Source organism: Lissotriton helveticus, chromosome 2_1 (genome assembly GCF_964261635.1).
Source record: "Lissotriton helveticus chromosome 2_1, aLisHel1.1, whole genome shotgun sequence".
NCBI classification, from domain to species: Eukaryota; Metazoa; Chordata; class Amphibia; order Caudata; family Salamandridae; genus Lissotriton; species Lissotriton helveticus.
Window position 1 is genome coordinate 339,594,066 of NC_136059.1, and position 17,289 is coordinate 339,611,354.

Consider the following 17,289-nt stretch of genomic DNA (forward strand, 5'->3'; position numbering starts at 1 on the left):
TTTTTACTCCGTGGGCGGGGGGGCGGGGCCAGCAGGGAGAGCAGCCCAGGTGAAGCAGATTGGGCTCGCAGGGACTCCTGGGTGATTGAGTCCCTGCTACCGTGCTCGCAGCCCTGCCAGCACCAACACGCCCCAAGCCCTAGCGCAGGTGACCGCCCCTCTCCCAGCAGCAGCTCCTGCTGTTCTCAAATGCGCTGCGGGACCCGCGAAGCGGGTCCGGCGAGTTGCTGAGGATTTCTCCCAAGGGCAAAAGTCGTGAAGGACAGTAGCAGCAGTCTGGTCCAAACGAAGGGCAGGTAAGCGTCCCACCAAAAAGTCCTGCAGCCTGGTTTTTACTCCGTGGGCGGGGTGGCGGGGCCAGCAGGGAGAGCAGCCCAGGTGGAGCAGATTGGGCTCGCAGGGACTCCTGGGTGATTGAGTCCCTGCTACCGTGCTCGCAGCCCTGCCAGCAGTAACACGCCCCAAGCCCTAGCGCAGGTGACCGCCCCTCTCCCAGCAGCAGCTCCCGCTGTTCTCAAACTTGCTGCGGGACCCGCGAAGTGGGTCCGGCGAGTTGCTGAGGATTTCTCCCAAGGGCAAAAGTCGTGAAGGAAAGTAGCAGCAGTCTGGTCTAAACGAAGGGCAGGTAAGCGTTCAACCAACAAGTCCTGCAGCCTGGTTTTTACTCTGTGGGCGGGGGGCGGGGCCAGCAGGGAGAGCAGCCCAGGTGGAGCAGATTGGGCTCGCAGGGACTCCTGGGTGATTGAGTCCCTGCTACCGTGCTCGCAGCCCTGCCAGCAGCAACACGCCCCAAGCCCTAGCACAGGTGACCGCCCCTCTCCCAGCAGCAGCACCCGCTGTTCTCAAATGCGCTGCGGGACCCGCGAAGCGGGTCCGGCGAGTTGCTGAGGATTTCTCCCAAGGGCAAAAGTCGTGAAGGAAAGTAGCAGCAGTCTGGTCCAAACGAAGGGCAGGTAAGCGTCCCCAGTTTTACAGAGTTGTAAAGCATACATGATCTTTGGTGGGAGTGTCAACGTGAGCACTAAATAAAGGCAAATATTGAAGGAGTATTCAGCGCAATGGGCCTGTCCCATTTATATGTATTTTTTAGTTTCAGGTATTTTCCTTTGTAGATTTTCCGTCTTTCCTTATATTGGAGCATAGTACAGACAAGACAGGCTTGTACATTAACAATGACGAGAATAGCAATAACGTACCAGCTGAGAATCAGGCATATATTAACAATAGCGCCATTCATTTCTCTTATAATGCCCCACATTCCAGGAGTTCTACAACCAAATATTGCTTTTCTGTGTTCATGAGTTCATTTCTACTGTGGGAAGGGAGCAGCAAAAGACTTTAGATGATTAATAGAGGTTTTCTCCTAACAGATGATAGGCAATCCTTGTCTGGTTATAATGAGGTGATATTACTCCCTAATCCCAAACAGAGAATAGGAGAATAGGATTTATTATATAAAAACATTGTCCATAGGAGATATTCCAAGTTCCAAGTTAGGGTAATAAAAACAATATCGCATTTTTCAGCTACTGAAGCACCTTCAATCAAGCAGTGGACAAAAGAAAGCGATGGAACCATCCCTGGTAGACATCAAAGTTGAGCTCCTCATCACAGTAAAGATTCCTCTTGCTATTTATACGGTTAAATTGGTTCGCTCAGTATGTGAGTCCCCTACACTGAATCAATTTTCTCCTTTGTGATCACGCTCGACAAGTAGACATGGTATATACAGAATAGTCCTCAACACTGTGTGTTGAACACCTCAGGATCTTCTCTCTCCCTGCTGTTAACCGCTGCACGTGTCCTGTTTATCACTTTGATGATCATTATGAGGCCCACTTTCTGAGGTACCCTGATGACACACAAATTTATATCCATCTAGAAAATGACTCAGTAACCCACTCTACAAACAATTACCCCAGAGTTGTGACAGAAGTGCGTCTCCACTGCAATCAGTGAACTGTCAGCCTAACTTTGTGAAGGTGGGCAACCACCAAATAGCGAGATCCAATGAGTGTGCTGCACCGCTGCACCTGCGACAAACATATCAGGACCAACAATGCCTAACCACCTGTGGCAAAAGTGGTAGCTGTATGTCACAGGGGACCGTCCCTAAGAAATCCCAGAGCAGCAGCGAGCTGGTCACCCGAGGTCAGAGGTACCTCGCTTTGAGCAATCCATGCAATAAGCCATTGTATTTTGGTCATTAGATAGTATAGCTTATAATCTGGATCCCTCATGCCCCCGGTCCCATGGGCAAATAACATTTTCCCAGGGCCACCCAGTGCCTGCCCGATGCCCAAATCAGGTCAGAAAGACATCAGTTGATGCCCTGGAAGATCACTAACACAGAGGCCCAAGAGAACACTGAAGGGGTCCAGGAGTCTCAAGATTAGAGTTAGGCCAGAGTTGACATTGTTTAAGTAAATCAGGATGTCATTTGCATATAATGAAATATGTTCATGACCGGCCACCTGCAGGCAATGTCTGCCACCCTGCCCTCTCATCCCACATGCCAGAGGCTCTATTGGAAGTGTAAAGAGCAAGGGCAATAATGGGTACCCCTGTTGAGTGCTTCAGTGAATCTGCCACGGTTCTGAGTACTCCCATCCAACCCATACACGTGCAATTGGAGCCCGGTATAGCTCCCAAATCCAAGTCAGCAACTCCTCCCTGAGCCCCATGCAGTGAAATACTACAAAGAGATATGACCAGGATAAGCTAACAAAGGCTTTCTCCATATTCCCTGAGACCTCCACTGCAAGGGGACAGGCGTGACCCGTGCAGTTAAGAGCTGTGTGGCAGTGGGACCTGGTGAGGGGGGATTGCAATGGATGATGGAAAATTAAATAAACAATTAACTTTCCCTCGTCATCATCTGTCAAAATCCCCCATCACCCGGCCACACCACTCTTACCTGCACGGGCCGTGGCTGGTTGGGATGGCCCTCCAGTAGTCTGTCTAAAATATGAAGAAGGTGCCTGATGTTTGATGAAGTGCTCCTTCCCCTAAGAAACCCACACTAGTCTGATTAGGCCAGGGATGGGGAAAGTGTTTGAATAAGATTCGCTACGCTCTTTCACTGTATTTTGCAGTCCAGGTTAAGGAGAGACAAAGGCCGATATGCGCTCTTGTACAAAGGATCTGCCCCTGTTTTGGAATCATCACGATAAGAGTCTCCATGAATATAACAAAAGCTGTCCCTTCATGCCTGCTGCTTTCTATAACAAAGCTATTTGTTTGATAAGGTCCACCTTAAAGCATTTGTACAACTCTAGGGGAAGGCCATCGTTACTGGGCATCTTGCCCATCACCAGCTGCTTATTCACCAAGGCTATATTGCACTGCATGATTGGACCCTCCATTTGGAGTCTTCATTCCAGGGCTACCATGGTCAGGGGTGTGCTGATAAAAAAAAAGAAGTCAGCTGTTTTTCAGCAGCATCAGGTGCAGGGTGATTTATTGCTCTGTAGTAATTTGAAAATACTGCAGTGATATCTGCCTGCTTATGCACACAGTGGCCCTCTGATTGGAGACAAGACTTCCTCACAAGATCTGCAAATAGTCATTGGGCCCGACCCCCCTCTGCATGCCTCTGTGACTTATATTCCCCAAAACAATGTTGGGTAAACCTAGTGTTCTAATCATTATGATCAGGCCTCCACGTCCGAGAACGCATGAGAATTTATACAGTTCCAAAAGACACAGGTCATTCAGTCCATTGAGTCCGCAGAGTGGAGCATACCCCAAAAGAGGTTTAATTTGGATCCCCAGGATGTATGCTTTCAAAGCATCCCATTTAATCAACAGAGTAGAGGCCAAAGCCGCATTGATATCAACGAAGTGATCACGTCATTCAGAGTGCCATAAATGCAGCGTCCTCCAAGACCAAGCACTGCAGGCCCCACAAGAGTATTTGTGTCCTTGACAGGCCACATTGCAGTGACAGCAAGATCAGACAGTGGTCTAAATGGGTCATTGCCAAATATTCTACGTTGTGTGCCACCCTGTGAGATGTTGGGAGGTGGCAAGCAATGAGCAGACAGCTAGTTCACAATGGAGAGTCCCACACTCCCCCTTCCCGAGTTACTCACACACCCTGCATTCGGGCTCAAGCCTGAAGTTATTCCTCAAAGAGTGTGCATAACAAACCTAGATTGCCCAGTGTGTGTATAACAGGTTGTCCTTCAAGAGCATTACAGAAAAATGGAGAAAGATTCCCAACAACTCCCCTCCCAGGTCAGAGCTAGAAATCATACTCTGCCAGTCATATAAAGAAAAAATGCAAATGAGAGGATAATCTCCCAAAGGGAAGTAAGCAGAGAAGAAGGAGCACAAAGAGGTAAAAGAAGGAGGAACATGGCAAGAAAGATACCTGTGAAGCAGGGAAGTGGAAAGAAGGGGAGAGAAGAGAACATAAATAAAAAATCTGATGTTTGTTGGGGGTCAGCTCAGAGACACAGCTCCAGTTACTGCTCTGTGGAGTCAGGGCCAAGTGTCAGACAAATAAACCAATGGTAAGGTTACACAATGTGTGGCAACCATCCCGCGGCACTGCAAATACAATGAATGAACACTTAGTCAACTTAGCAGACTCTGGGCGTTCTGTGTAGAGGATGTATAGTTGCCACAGCTAGTTGAGTATGCCTGCTTGTGCCTGGGCCCTGGCTCATGTCACCGTACCTTGATCAAAGTCATATCAGCTCCTCTGCATATTGGGTAGTGACCTTGGGGAGCACCAACATCTCCTCAACCAAGCTGGTAAGGAGCCCCCGGGGTCTGCATTGCTGCTGGATTTGGATGCGGCAATAGAGGACCTCTCATATATGGCAGCAGCAGAGCAGAGCACTGAAGACCTGTCTGTTTAAGATTGAGCTTTGCTAGGTATTAAGGCCATGTGGTTGCCTGCCCCACCATGTTGTCCCTCTCTTTTGTCATGAACCTCTGGACTGCTACGAGCACTCCTGTGAGTTCCCTGTCTGCAAGGAAGGCTGATGCATCTCAGCCCAGTTTCATATTTCCACCAGGTTCGAGAAAAAGAGGGACTTGCCTTCGTGGGTGATCATGAGCCTGGCCACAAACAAAAGAGCATCTTTCAGTCCCAAATGTAGGAGTCTGTGCTTCACGCTCAAGAATGAAGCTCTGTGTTTCTGGACTGCCATGGTGTAGTTCGGGAAGATAAGGATTTTGGTACTGCCCACCTCAAAATGGCCCACTTGCCTGGCTGCTCTAAGATTGACCTCTTGGTCGCGGAAGTGCCCATGCCAGGACATGATGCGCAAGTTCTAAGGAAAAGTGTGGCACCACCTTCCCAAACAGCCAGTCATCCATGAAGGCCACCATGTCCAAAGGGAGCCCCACCAGACATATGTTACTGCAGTGTGCGAGTCCCACTGCATCCTCTGCCCTGTCTTTCATGATAGGAGGTGAAACGTAAGATCCTGTACCTTGTGTTGAAGAGCCATTCTTTGTTTCTGCAGCTATTGTAAGGATGATTCCATATGGCCCACCCTCTCTCGCAGTTTCCTTTGGTCTTCCCGAAGTAGGCTCACCTCAATTGCCACTACATCAATCTTCGCATTCATAGAGATTCTGGAGAAATTCACTGCCTTCAGGGTCTGTGCATCCCATTGGGATATGGCATACTACGCGCCAATTTCGACGACGGTACGCCTCCTGCTGTTTCTACAGTAGTCCGTTCAGGCCTCGCACCAGTCTCTAGGTGTGGCTCAGGAGTAGGCCTTGGTGTAAAATTCTGCTCCGCTCGTGGTGTTTTGTTCATTCAGCATTCCGCGTAGAGTGGGGAGTTCCCAACAAACTCTGCATAGTTGCCTAGAGTGAAGTTTTTCCTCTTGAATGGCTCGCCAATGTTATGTTGGCAAGCACGAGCTAAGAAAATCACACTCTAAACCACCTCTCTTCGAGATCTCTCCATGCAGGCAGTCGCGGCAGGTCGCTACCGCCCGCATTGAGAAACTTGCTGCTCGCGTTAAAGAAGCTGCCGCTCGAGTAGAACATCTACTCTAGCATCTGAAAGAAGCAGCGCCCTCTTGAGCTGTGTATTGTGCTGTTCGCACTGATTTTACAGTGTGAGACCAACACCCGGTGCTAAAAATCAATATGAGCAGTGGGTACGTATCGCACTCCATCGCTTGCGGAACTCTGCAGAGAGCAGCATAGTCTTTTTGGCACTTTGCGGAGTTCCGCATAGCAGATCTCTAACAACTCCGCCCAAGCCAACTTAGGAGTCGCTGGAAGTTTAGTCAACTTTGGTTTCCCCGTTGTGAATGCTGCCAGGAGGGAGGCCCCAATGATCTAGGATGCTTGTTTCTGGTCCAGGGAGGACCTTGCTTGGCAGTTCAGGCTGGACTGTTCCCATGAGGCACAGGGTCAAGACTGATTTGCATATGGCCAACTCTAAACTTGGGTGGCATTGTGAGCAAAAGAATGATGGATTTAACCCAGATCTCTTGACTGGGGGTGAATGTTTTGATTTGTTCTGCATTCTGTCCATCAATTGTGTGCCTTTTGCTTTTTTTCCCCAAAGGCTTTAAAGTCAGGTCTGAGTCTTGTTCACAGATATGCTTCAGTCACCCTTATGCCCACTGAAGGCGGTCAGGCAGTACGTCAAGCCAACCAGTCTGTTGTCTAGCTGGGCCCCCTCTTCTCGGCAGGGGAGGCCGCTGAAGGGAAAAATAATCCAAGGATGCAACATTAGTAGCGCATCCTGTGATTCTGGGCAAATCACTTAATATCCCCGTGCCTGAATGTGTATTGTAAATACGGTGCTCATGTAAAGCGCTCCAATACCTTCGGGCCGAGTTTGTGCTATATAAAATATGCAAAAAAATAAAAATAAAATAAAAATGGGTCACGGCCCAAGCTGCATTTTTCCGGGTGTAGGGGCCGCAGCCAATGCCACAGTCTTATCGCAAGGGAGGCCAGGCTGCCATCAAAGCAATAGAGAAGACAGGGGGCAAAATTTGCATGGGGTCCTGTGAAGAGTCGCGTCCCCTGCATCGATGTACCGCCCAGGCCTTGGGCTGTCCGCACTCACCTCCCTCATGGTAGGCCCCACTGCGTTATCAAGTAGTAACTGCCCTCCGCCATCCGAAGGCACAACAGCCTCTTCCCCAGCTTTGTGACCTCCCTCGCAGAATACTCTTCACAGGCCCCTTCCAACTCCGTCTTTCAGAATCTTTGGGCCAAATGCCGCCACATGGGGTGGAGTGACCCACTGTCGCCGGGCCCTTCTGGCAGCTGTGCCCCAGTCTGTGCACAGCGGAAAGAGATAGCCGGTCGATATCACCATATCCCCGGGGACACTGGGGAACCCGTCAGCGTGGACCCGTCTCTACTGTGGAGTGGATCCTCCAGGATGAGAGCGGCGGCCCAGAGGAGCTCTCGAGTCACAGCCGCCATCTTCCTCATTCCCAAATGGGATTCATTGTTCATACAAAACTTTCATCATTAGTTTAGGAAAAACCTGAAGACACCTCTTTAAATCTCAGAACCCAGCTACCCCTCAAATCACTCACTGACTGTACTATTTGACCCAGTCAGTCAGTAATTTTTATTGTGTAGTTAATTAAAACCTTTACAATATTGATGCATAAAAAACGTTTTTTTTTAAAAATACAAGTTCTTGAACAGTTAAAAAGGAAAAGAGCTTTCTGGAAGTCCATGTGTTTGGTTTAATTGTAAAAGGTGTTTCAATGAGTCTATTCGTTACACTTCACGCATCCGGTTTCATGCCTTTGGTTTCCTTTTTCTCGATGTTTTGTATTAGCTGCAGTGCCCTTTGGAAAAATCTGGTGGCCCGACAAGCTGTCTGCAATTGGTGACTGTTCAGTGCTAGCATGACGGTCGGGCGGCATGTTCTGATTTGGAAAAAACGGAATACGTGAAGGAGATAGTAACGTCTCAAGTTTTTCAAAGCGGGACAAATGCACAATATGTGCAACGTTGATTCTTCCTTTTGTCCACATAGTCTGCAGTCAGGGGTCGTCCATGTTTGCTTCCATGGTGGGGTGTGTTCTTTTAAGATGGTAGTTCCCAACCGTAGATTCAGAAGCATTTTTTGGGCGGCCGTAGATATGTGGTTGACTAGATAGGGTTGGGGCGCCATTTTCCCATATGTGGCCAACACTGTCCAACTGTGTTTTTTCTTTGCTCTTGCGGCTTTATCTGATAGCCATGATCTTTGCTTTGCGGCCCCGTTGCTCGCTTTTTTGAAAGCCGCGAAGTTTGGTTTGTGTTCCATGCCATTTCCAGCTTGAGATCTGACAGGGCGTTCTCGCATGCTGTTTTCCAGTCATTTTTCGATTTTGTCTGGTTGTTCATCTCCATCCAGCAGAGGCCCATGAGCGTGTCCTCTTGGGCTGCTCTTAGTTTCCAGCATGTTTTTAGAATAGCCACTTGTCTGACTTGGTGCTGGTTTGATAGGCCAAATTCCAGACGAATCTGTGATTGGGATACAAACTTCGGGATCCGAAAGATGTGTTTGAACAGCTCTGATTGTTGTGTGTTCAGGAAATTTGCATCCTTTCCCCTGACCTACTATTTGACCCAATACAGTGATCTGCTGCCTTTCAGCTACGTTCATTTTATACAAATACCCCATACAAACATTCATACACTTATGGTATTAAAATGCAACTGCCCCTTCAAAAGAAATTATCTGTCCAGCCTCTCATCGGATTGATGTACCATAATGTCTTGCCACAGGGCATCTATTGAACAATACGATGATTCATACAGGCTTTCTAAAAAAATATACAAACAGACTTCAAAGACATGAAAACTCAGCCTGCCAGATATTCTTGAATCTGAAAAAATATGAACACGTCAATTCAGCTCTGAAAGCATGCCGCTGTCTTCCAAAGGAGCCCAGGATCAAATTCCGACATTGTATTTCCCACAGGGCTTACTGGAGCAAAAGATCTGTCTAAAACTGGCTCCATAGTAACTTTTGAAAAGAAAATTTCCCAAAACATCCTTAACACTTTTTCAATTGGCAGAACTTGAAAGCCATTCCTCCTTCTTTCTCCCCTAGATTGTCATTTCCCCTCAACCTCTGAGGTTTGGTAGATCGAGGTAAAAAGTATAGCCATATTTAAGCTATGATGTTACATAGGATTTCTTATTGCAATTTTTTAAAATAGAAGTAAAACTGATGTTGCCACAGAGATATTGTTCTCAAAGCAGTTATTATTTCAAGAGGGCACTTGAGTACAGAAACTTAATTTGACTACAATCTGATGTTACAGAATTATGAATATATTGTAATTGCTTTCATGAAAAGGACACTATTCCCGGTTTCCAGGACTAAACAATTAACAAGTTTTATGCTTTTTATACACTTTTAATCATTTTATATTGATATCTTACTTGTAGTAAGACATTGTTATGGTTTTAATTAACTTAAACAATATAGAATTAAATTGAATACATAGGCATTAAATGTGCAGCTTTTGGGGGGAGCCTATAGAACCCCAAGAGGGGCTTATATATCACAAGTTGGGAAGAAACAGATCTTCAAAACTGCACTAACCTGAGTCTCCAGCAATTCAGCCAAATCCACTTGTATAACATTTTTCTGGCCGAGAAATAATGTGAACAACTACCAGTTTGCTGAGCATGAAGACAAGGGACCTTCCTGATATCAATGGACAAGGGAGTAGAACTATCCTATCCTCATTCAGTCTTAGTTGTTTGAAACACATTCAGCAATCGACTGTCAACAGGTCAGAAACTCATTGTTGCAGATGTAGAGACCTCCTCCTACTTGACTGCAACAGCACACATATAAAATCAGAATCAAAAGGATTTGTTAATAAGATGCAGAGGTTGGGCTGCGCTCGCCGGGATCCCACAGAACATAGATCTCATGAAGCACTTCAAAGGAGGAAGAATTAATAGCCGAGTGCAATCTGAGATAAAGGATCCAATCCATTTGAGAGCTTTGTCCTGAACTCCAATAGGATGCAGTCTGGCCAGTAGAAGCAGAAAGCAAATGGTCGGTATCAAAGGTGGTGGAAAGATCAAACAGCACCAATGCTGCAGTTACAGTTCTTAAATGATCAAGTGTAACCAGGACTTCTGATTCACATATCGAGTCAATATCGCACTTGGAACTGAAACAGTCATATCGTTCAATACATTCACCAACGAAGTAATCACTGCTGTTTCAAGAACACAGGAAGACAAGTGTATATGTGAAGTGAGCTAGAAAAGCCATGTCTAAGGACATGTTTTTAATTACCGACTAATTACTGCTTCTTTCAAGAGACTTGGAAGTAATACCTTATCTATAGATGCATTAACAACGCTGCAAAGATCTTGAGAAATTGATTAGGAGCTTCTCTTCATGATGTACCAGATGTACATAAAGCACCTGGAGAACCAGAGGAGCTACTGCAGAGAAGCAGCTTTAAGAAGTCCTGTATTGATTCAGAAGTGGCAAATTAGGAATAGGAGGCAGTGGCAGCGTCTGAGAGAAGGCTATCAGAGCCAAACACAGTGTTCCATTTTTATAATGCAAAAATCGCCCAGATTCACAGTTACACGCATAACATGTAGTGCTTCCTCTGCTACCGAGGATTATTTGGTCATGTTCTTCTATGCAAGAGATGCCTTAAAACACAGAGAGATAACAGCTCAAATTAATGTACATTTCGATTGTATGATCTGCTATGATTTGGTTGATATTGAATGGGACAAGGTTAATACTTTCCTTGCTAATTAATTCTGCATTAAATTAGTCAGCAATACCTGGAGATTAGCATTGATGTTTATACATTGATAAATGTGTGTTTTTACTTTTTATTAATCTATGAATTATTAGTGTGTTTACCAGAAAGCTCATTACTGATTTACTGAATTTTGATAAAAACAACATGCTGGTATGAGAATCAGTTCAATTTTGTTCCTTAAACCACTGTTGACCCAGATCTCTATACTGGGGTGAATGTATGACATTTTTCTGCATTCTGTCCATAAACTGTTCTTTTTGCATTTGTCACCCCGAGTGAGACGGGTATGCCCAGACGTGGGTCTCGTGCTTTCCATGCCACTGGAGTCAGGCTATCCTGGCTGGTGAGGGCTGAAAGCCCGAAACTGGCCTTAGAATGCTTGTTTCCAGTCCAGGGAGGGCTTGGCCTGGCAGTTCGGGCTGGACTGTTCCCATTGGGCGCAGGGTCAAGACTAATTTGCATATGGCTGGGTCCAAACTGGAATGGCATGGTTAGCAAAAAAACAATGGATTTAGGCTGAGATCTCTATACTGGGGTGAATGTATGACATTGTTCTGCATTCTTTCCATCAATTGTTCTTTTTGCTTCTGAGAAATACAGCAATACATCAATCATACACACATTATTTTATTTTTACAAAATGAAAATGTAACAGAACGCACATATATCAATTTAAGTGCCTATATCCGTTATTTGGTAGTGTTAGGCTTGTAATTCTTGCAAGGTGAAAATAATTGTAATTTTTTATGTTATGGTAAATTGTAACTAAATGCTGAACTAAGTTTGGATTTACAAATGGAAAAATGATTTGGCTTTTAGTGGCATTGTTGCTGACTGCCTAACAGAAAACCTGGCACTTTAATATTTTAAACTTATCGCTGTACCTGCGCACCATTTCATTTGGATTTTACTGGATGAAGTTGCAGTACAGGGGTTTTCTACATTAGACTGCATTTGATTACCGGACAACATCTAATATTCTACTGGTAGATTAAAACGCCCAACTGAAGTAAGAGACACATATGTGATCATCTGTCAGCAATGCAGCTTCTATAGTATTATGCATAGGGGATACAGGTGATGGAGTAAGGACTCGGAGAGAAGAGACTTGCTCGGAGCAATCCGCTTGTTTAACTCACTAACAAGTTATTAATAAAGTTTTGTGAATACTAATACGCATTTACATGAACACTTTAGGTTAGCGAAGCTTGCGTATGGATGTATTAACCCAGATAACATTGAAGAAGGACTAAAACCGCTTTAAATGGGTAATCTGTTTGCGCATGTGTCAACTACATCTACTTAGTATGACGAGGTAACGCTTGGAGGGAAATTCTGGCACAGAAGCTATTAACATGGTGGCTTGAAGACTCGCATGCATGGCACCTGCTTACTTGAAATTAGAGCAAGCTATTTTACTAATGCTAATGCGGGGATAAGTCTAATAAATATATTGGGATAGAGTAGAGGTGGGTAGTGCACAGTGCAACCACTTTTTTTGAGAAATTAACATCTGTTTTTTTACTTTTATCATTAGTGCATATTTGGACTTTCTCGCATAACTGAATGAGTTGAATGACGCGAAGTCCGCGCATGCCCACTGAGTGAAGCCAGGAAGGTTAATGACACAGCAATTGAAAGGGAGCCAAGATCGAATGCTACAGCCTGGGAACGGATGGTGCAGAGTTCAGCAATGAAATGTCTATTCTTCGTAGTGTCATTAATGTTTCAACATTGAGACATGTAGTGTATCAGAATATCATTTATGAATAAGTGGCAGTGACATCGGCCGACGGCGCCTCCCGAAAGACGTGATTCTAAAGGACTGCAGGTACGCTTTTCCGGAAAGGAATTTGAACATCCTCTTTATATTCGGCGCTGTGAGCCTAAAATAGCCGAATAAAGAAATGTATATATATACATGTGAATGTACAGAAGGAGAGAGCAAATTTGAAGAGGAAGGAGAGATCCCCAAACAATGTTACTACTGCAGCAGGAGACTTACTTTTGCCTGAGCACCAGTTCCTGTATCAAGTTCTAAGCCACAGCGGTATTCCTGTGAACAGACAACAGCGTCATCAGCGTCCCTGCTCTCAGCCTACATCTCGCAGCACCCGCTCCGCGGGTGCCGCTTCGAGGGAGCGGTGGACACAGTCACTCCGGGGCCATCTTGTGGAGGTAAGGCGGCAGTGGGTGTGAGGCGCCAGCGGGGCTGCGAGTGTGCGGGGACTTCATCACCCAGAAGTCCCTGCAAGACCAAGGAAGAGCTTCCGGTCCGCTCTCCCTGCTGGCCCGCCCCCCGCCCCCCACACGAGGCTTTTAAACGGCGACTTGCCCTGTAACGGGTGGGAGACTTATTTTTGCCTGAGCACCAGTTCCTGTATCAAGTTCTAAGCCACAGCGGTATTCCTGTGAACAGACAACAGCGTCATCAGCGTCCCTGCTCTCAGCCTACATCTCGCAGCACCCGCTCCGCGGGTGCCGCTTCGAGGGAGCGGTGGACACAGTCACTCCGGGGCCATCTTGTGGAGGTAAGGCGGCAGTGGGTGTGAGGCGCCAGCGGGGCTGCGAGTGTGCGGGGACTTCATCACCCAGAAGTCCCTGCAAGACCAAGGAAGAGCTTCCGGTCCGCTCTCCCTGCTGGCCCGCCCCCCGCCCCCCACACGAGGCTTTTAAACGGCGACTTGCCCTGTAACGGGTGGGAGACTTATTTTTGCCTGAGCACCAGTTCCTGTATCAAGTTCTAAGCCACAGCGGTATTCCTGTGAACAGACAACAGCGTCATCAGCGTCCCTGCTCTCAGCCTACATCTCGCAGCACCCGCTCCGCGGGTGCCGCTTCGAGGGAGCGGTGGACACAGTCACTCCGGGGCCATCTTGTGGAGGTAAGGCGGCAGTGGGTGTGAGGCGCCAGCGGGGCTGCGAGTGTGCGGGGACTTCATCACCCAGAAGTCCCTGCAAGACCAAGGAAGAGCTTCCGGTCCGCTCTCCCTGCTGGCCCGCCCCACGCCCCCCACACGAGGCTTTTAAACGGCGACTTGCCCTGTAACGGGTGGGAGACTTACTTTTGCCTGAGCACCAGTTCCTGTATCAAGTTCTAAGCCACAGCGGTATTCCTGTGAACAGACAACAGCGTCATCAGCGTCCCTGCTCTCAGCCTACATCTCGCAGCACCCGCTCCGCGGGTGCCGCTTCGAGGGAGCGGTGGACACAGTCACTCCGGGGCCATCTTGTGGAGGTAAGGCGGCAGTGGGTGTGAGGCGCCAGCGGGGCTGCGAGTGTGCGGGGACTTCATCACCCAGAAGTCCCTGCAAGACCAAGGAAGAGCTTCCGGTCCGCTCTCCCTGCTGGCCCGCCCCCCGCCCCCCACACGAGGCTTTTAAACGGCGACTTGCCCTGTAACGGGTGGGAGACTTATTTTTGCCTGAGCACCAGTTCCTGTATCAAGTTCTAAGCCACAGCGGTATTCCTGTGAACAGACAACAGCGTCATCAGCGTCCCTGCTCTCAGCCTACATCTCGCAGCACCCGCTCCGCGGGTGCCGCTTCGAGGGAGCGGTGGACACAGTCACTCCGGGGCCATCTTGTGGAGGTAAGGCGGCAGTGGGTGTGAGGCGCCAGCGGGGCTGCGAGTGTGCGGGGACTTCATCACCCAGAAGTCCCTGCAAGACCAAGGAAGAGCTTCCGGTCCGCTCTCCCTGCTGGCCCGCCCCACGCCCCCCACACGAGGCTTTTAAACGGCGACTTGCCCTGTAACGGGTGGGAGACTTACTTTTGCCTGAGCACCAGTTCCTGTATCAAGTTCTAAGCCACAGCGGTATTCCTGTGAACAGACAACAGCGTCATCAGCGTCCCTGCTCTCAGCCTACATCTCGCAGCACCCGCTCCGCGGGTGCCGCTTCGAGGGAGCGGTGGACACATTCACTCCGGGGCCATCTTGTGGAGGTAAGGCGGCAGTGGGTGTGAGGCGCCAGCGGGGCTGCGAGTGTGCGGGGACTTCATCACCCAGAAGTCCCTGCAAGACCAAGGAAGAGCTTCCGGTCCGCTCTCCCTGCTGGCCCGCCCCCCGCCCCCCACACGAGGCTTTTAAACGGCGACTTGCCCTGTAACGGGTGGGAGACTTATTTTTGCCTGAGCACCAGTTCCTGTATCAAGTTCTAAGCCACAGCGGTATTCCTGTGAACAGACAACAGCGTCATCAGCGTCCCTGCTCTCAGCCTACATCTCGCAGCACCCGCTCCGCGGGTGCCGCTTCGAGGGAGCGGTGGACACAGTCACTCCGGGGCCATCTTGTGGAGGTAAGGCGGCAGTGGGTGTGAGGCGCCAGCGGGGCTGCGAGTGTGCGGGGACTTCATCACCCAGAAGTCCCTGCAAGACCAAGGAAGAGCTTCCGGTCCGCTCTCCCTGCTGGCCCGCCCCCCGCCCCCCACACGAGGCTTTTAAACGGCGACTTGCCCTGTAACGGGTGGGAGACTTATTTTTGCCTGAGCACCAGTTCCTGTATCAAGTTCTAAGCCACAGCGGTATTCCTGTGAACAGACAACAGCGTCATCAGCGTCCCTGCTCTCAGCCTACATCTCGCAGCACCCGCTCCGCGGGTGCCGCTTCGAGGGAGCGGTGGACACAGTCACTCCGGGGCCATCTTGTGGAGGTAAGGCGGCAGTGGGTGTGAGGCGCCAGCGGGGCTGCGAGTGTGCGGGGACTTCATCACCCAGAAGTCCCTGCAAGACCAAGGAAGAGCTTCCGGTCCGCTCTCCCTGCTGGCCCGCCCCACGCCCCCCACACGAGGCTTTTAAACGGCGACTTGCCCTGTAACGGGTGGGAGACTTACTTTTGCCTGAGCACCAGTTCCTGTATCAAGTTCTAAGCCACAGCGGTATTCCTGTGAACAGACAACAGCGTCATCAGCGTCCCTGCTCTCAGCCTACATCTCGCAGCACCCGCTCCGCGGGTGCCGCTTCGAGGGAGCGGTGGACACAGTCACTCCGGGGCCATCTTGTGGAGGTAAGGCGGCAGTGGGTGTGAGGCGCCAGCGGGGCTGCGAGTGTGCGGGGACTTCATCACCCAGAAGTCCCTGCAAGACCAAGGAAGAGCTTCCGGTCCGCTCTCCCTGCTGGCCCGCCCCCCGCCCCCCACACGAGGCTTTTAAACGGCGACTTGCCCTGTAACGGGTGGGAGACTTATTTTTGCCTGAGCACCAGTTCCTGTATCAAGTTCTAAGCCACAGCGGTATTCCTGTGAACAGACAACAGCGTCATCAGCGTCCCTGCTCTCAGCCTACATCTCGCAGCACCCGCTCCGCGGGTGCCGCTTCGAGGGAGCGGTGGACACAGTCACTCCGGGGCCATCTTGTGGAGGTAAGGCGGCAGTGGGTGTGAGGCGCCAGCGGGGCTGCGAGTGTGCGGGGACTTCATCACCCAGAAGTCCCTGCAAGACCAAGGAAGAGCTTCCGGTCCGCTCTCCCTGCTGGCCCGCCCCACGCCCCCCACACGAGGCTTTTAAACGGCGACTTGCCCTGTAACGGGTGGGAGACTTACTTTTGCCTGAGCACCAGTTCCTGTATCAAGTTCTAAGCCACAGCGGTATTCCTGTGAACAGACAACAGCGTCATCAGCGTCCCTGCTCTCAGCCTACATCTCGCAGCACCCGCTCCGCGGGTGCCGCTTCGAGGGAGCGGTGGACACATTCACTCCGGGGCCATCTTGTGGAGGTAAGGCGGCAGTGGGTGTGAGGCGCCAGCGGGGCTGCGAGTGTGCGGGGACTTCATCACCCAGAAGTCCCTGCAAGACCAAGGAAGAGCTTCCGGTCCGCTCTCCCTGCTGGCCCGCCCCCCGCCCCCCACACGAGGCTTTTAAACGGCGACTTGCCCTGTAACGGGTGGGAGACTTATTTTTGCCTGAGCACCAGTTCCTGTATCAAGTTCTAAGCCACAGCGGTATTCCTGTGAACAGACAACAGCGTCATCAGCGTCCCTGCTCTCAGCCTACATCTCGCAGCACCCGCTCCGCGGGTGCCGCTTCGAGGGAGCGGTGGACACAGTCACTCCGGGGCCATCTTGTGGAGGTAAGGCGGCAGTGGGTGTGAGGCGCCAGCGGGGCTGCGAGTGTGCGGGGACTTCATCACCCAGAAGTCCCTGCAAGACCAAGGAAGAGCTTCCGGTCCGCTCTCCCTGCTGGCCCGCCCCCCGCCCCCCACACGAGGCTTTTAAACGGCGACTTGCCCTGTAACGGGTGGGAGACTTATTTTTGCCTGAGCACCAGTTCCTGTATCAAGTTCTAAGCCACAGCGGTATTCCTGTGAACAGACAACAGCGTCATCAGCGTCCCTGCTCTCAGCCTACATCTCGCAGCACCCGCTCCGCGGGTGCCGCTTCGAGGGAGCGGTGGACACAGTCACTCCGGGGCCATCTTGTGGAGGTAAGGCGGCAGTGGGTGTGAGGCGCCAGCGGGGCTGCGAGTGTGCGGGGACTTCATCACCCAGAAGTCCCTGCAAGACCAAGGAAGAGCTTCCGGTCCGCTCTCCCTGCTGGCCCGCCCC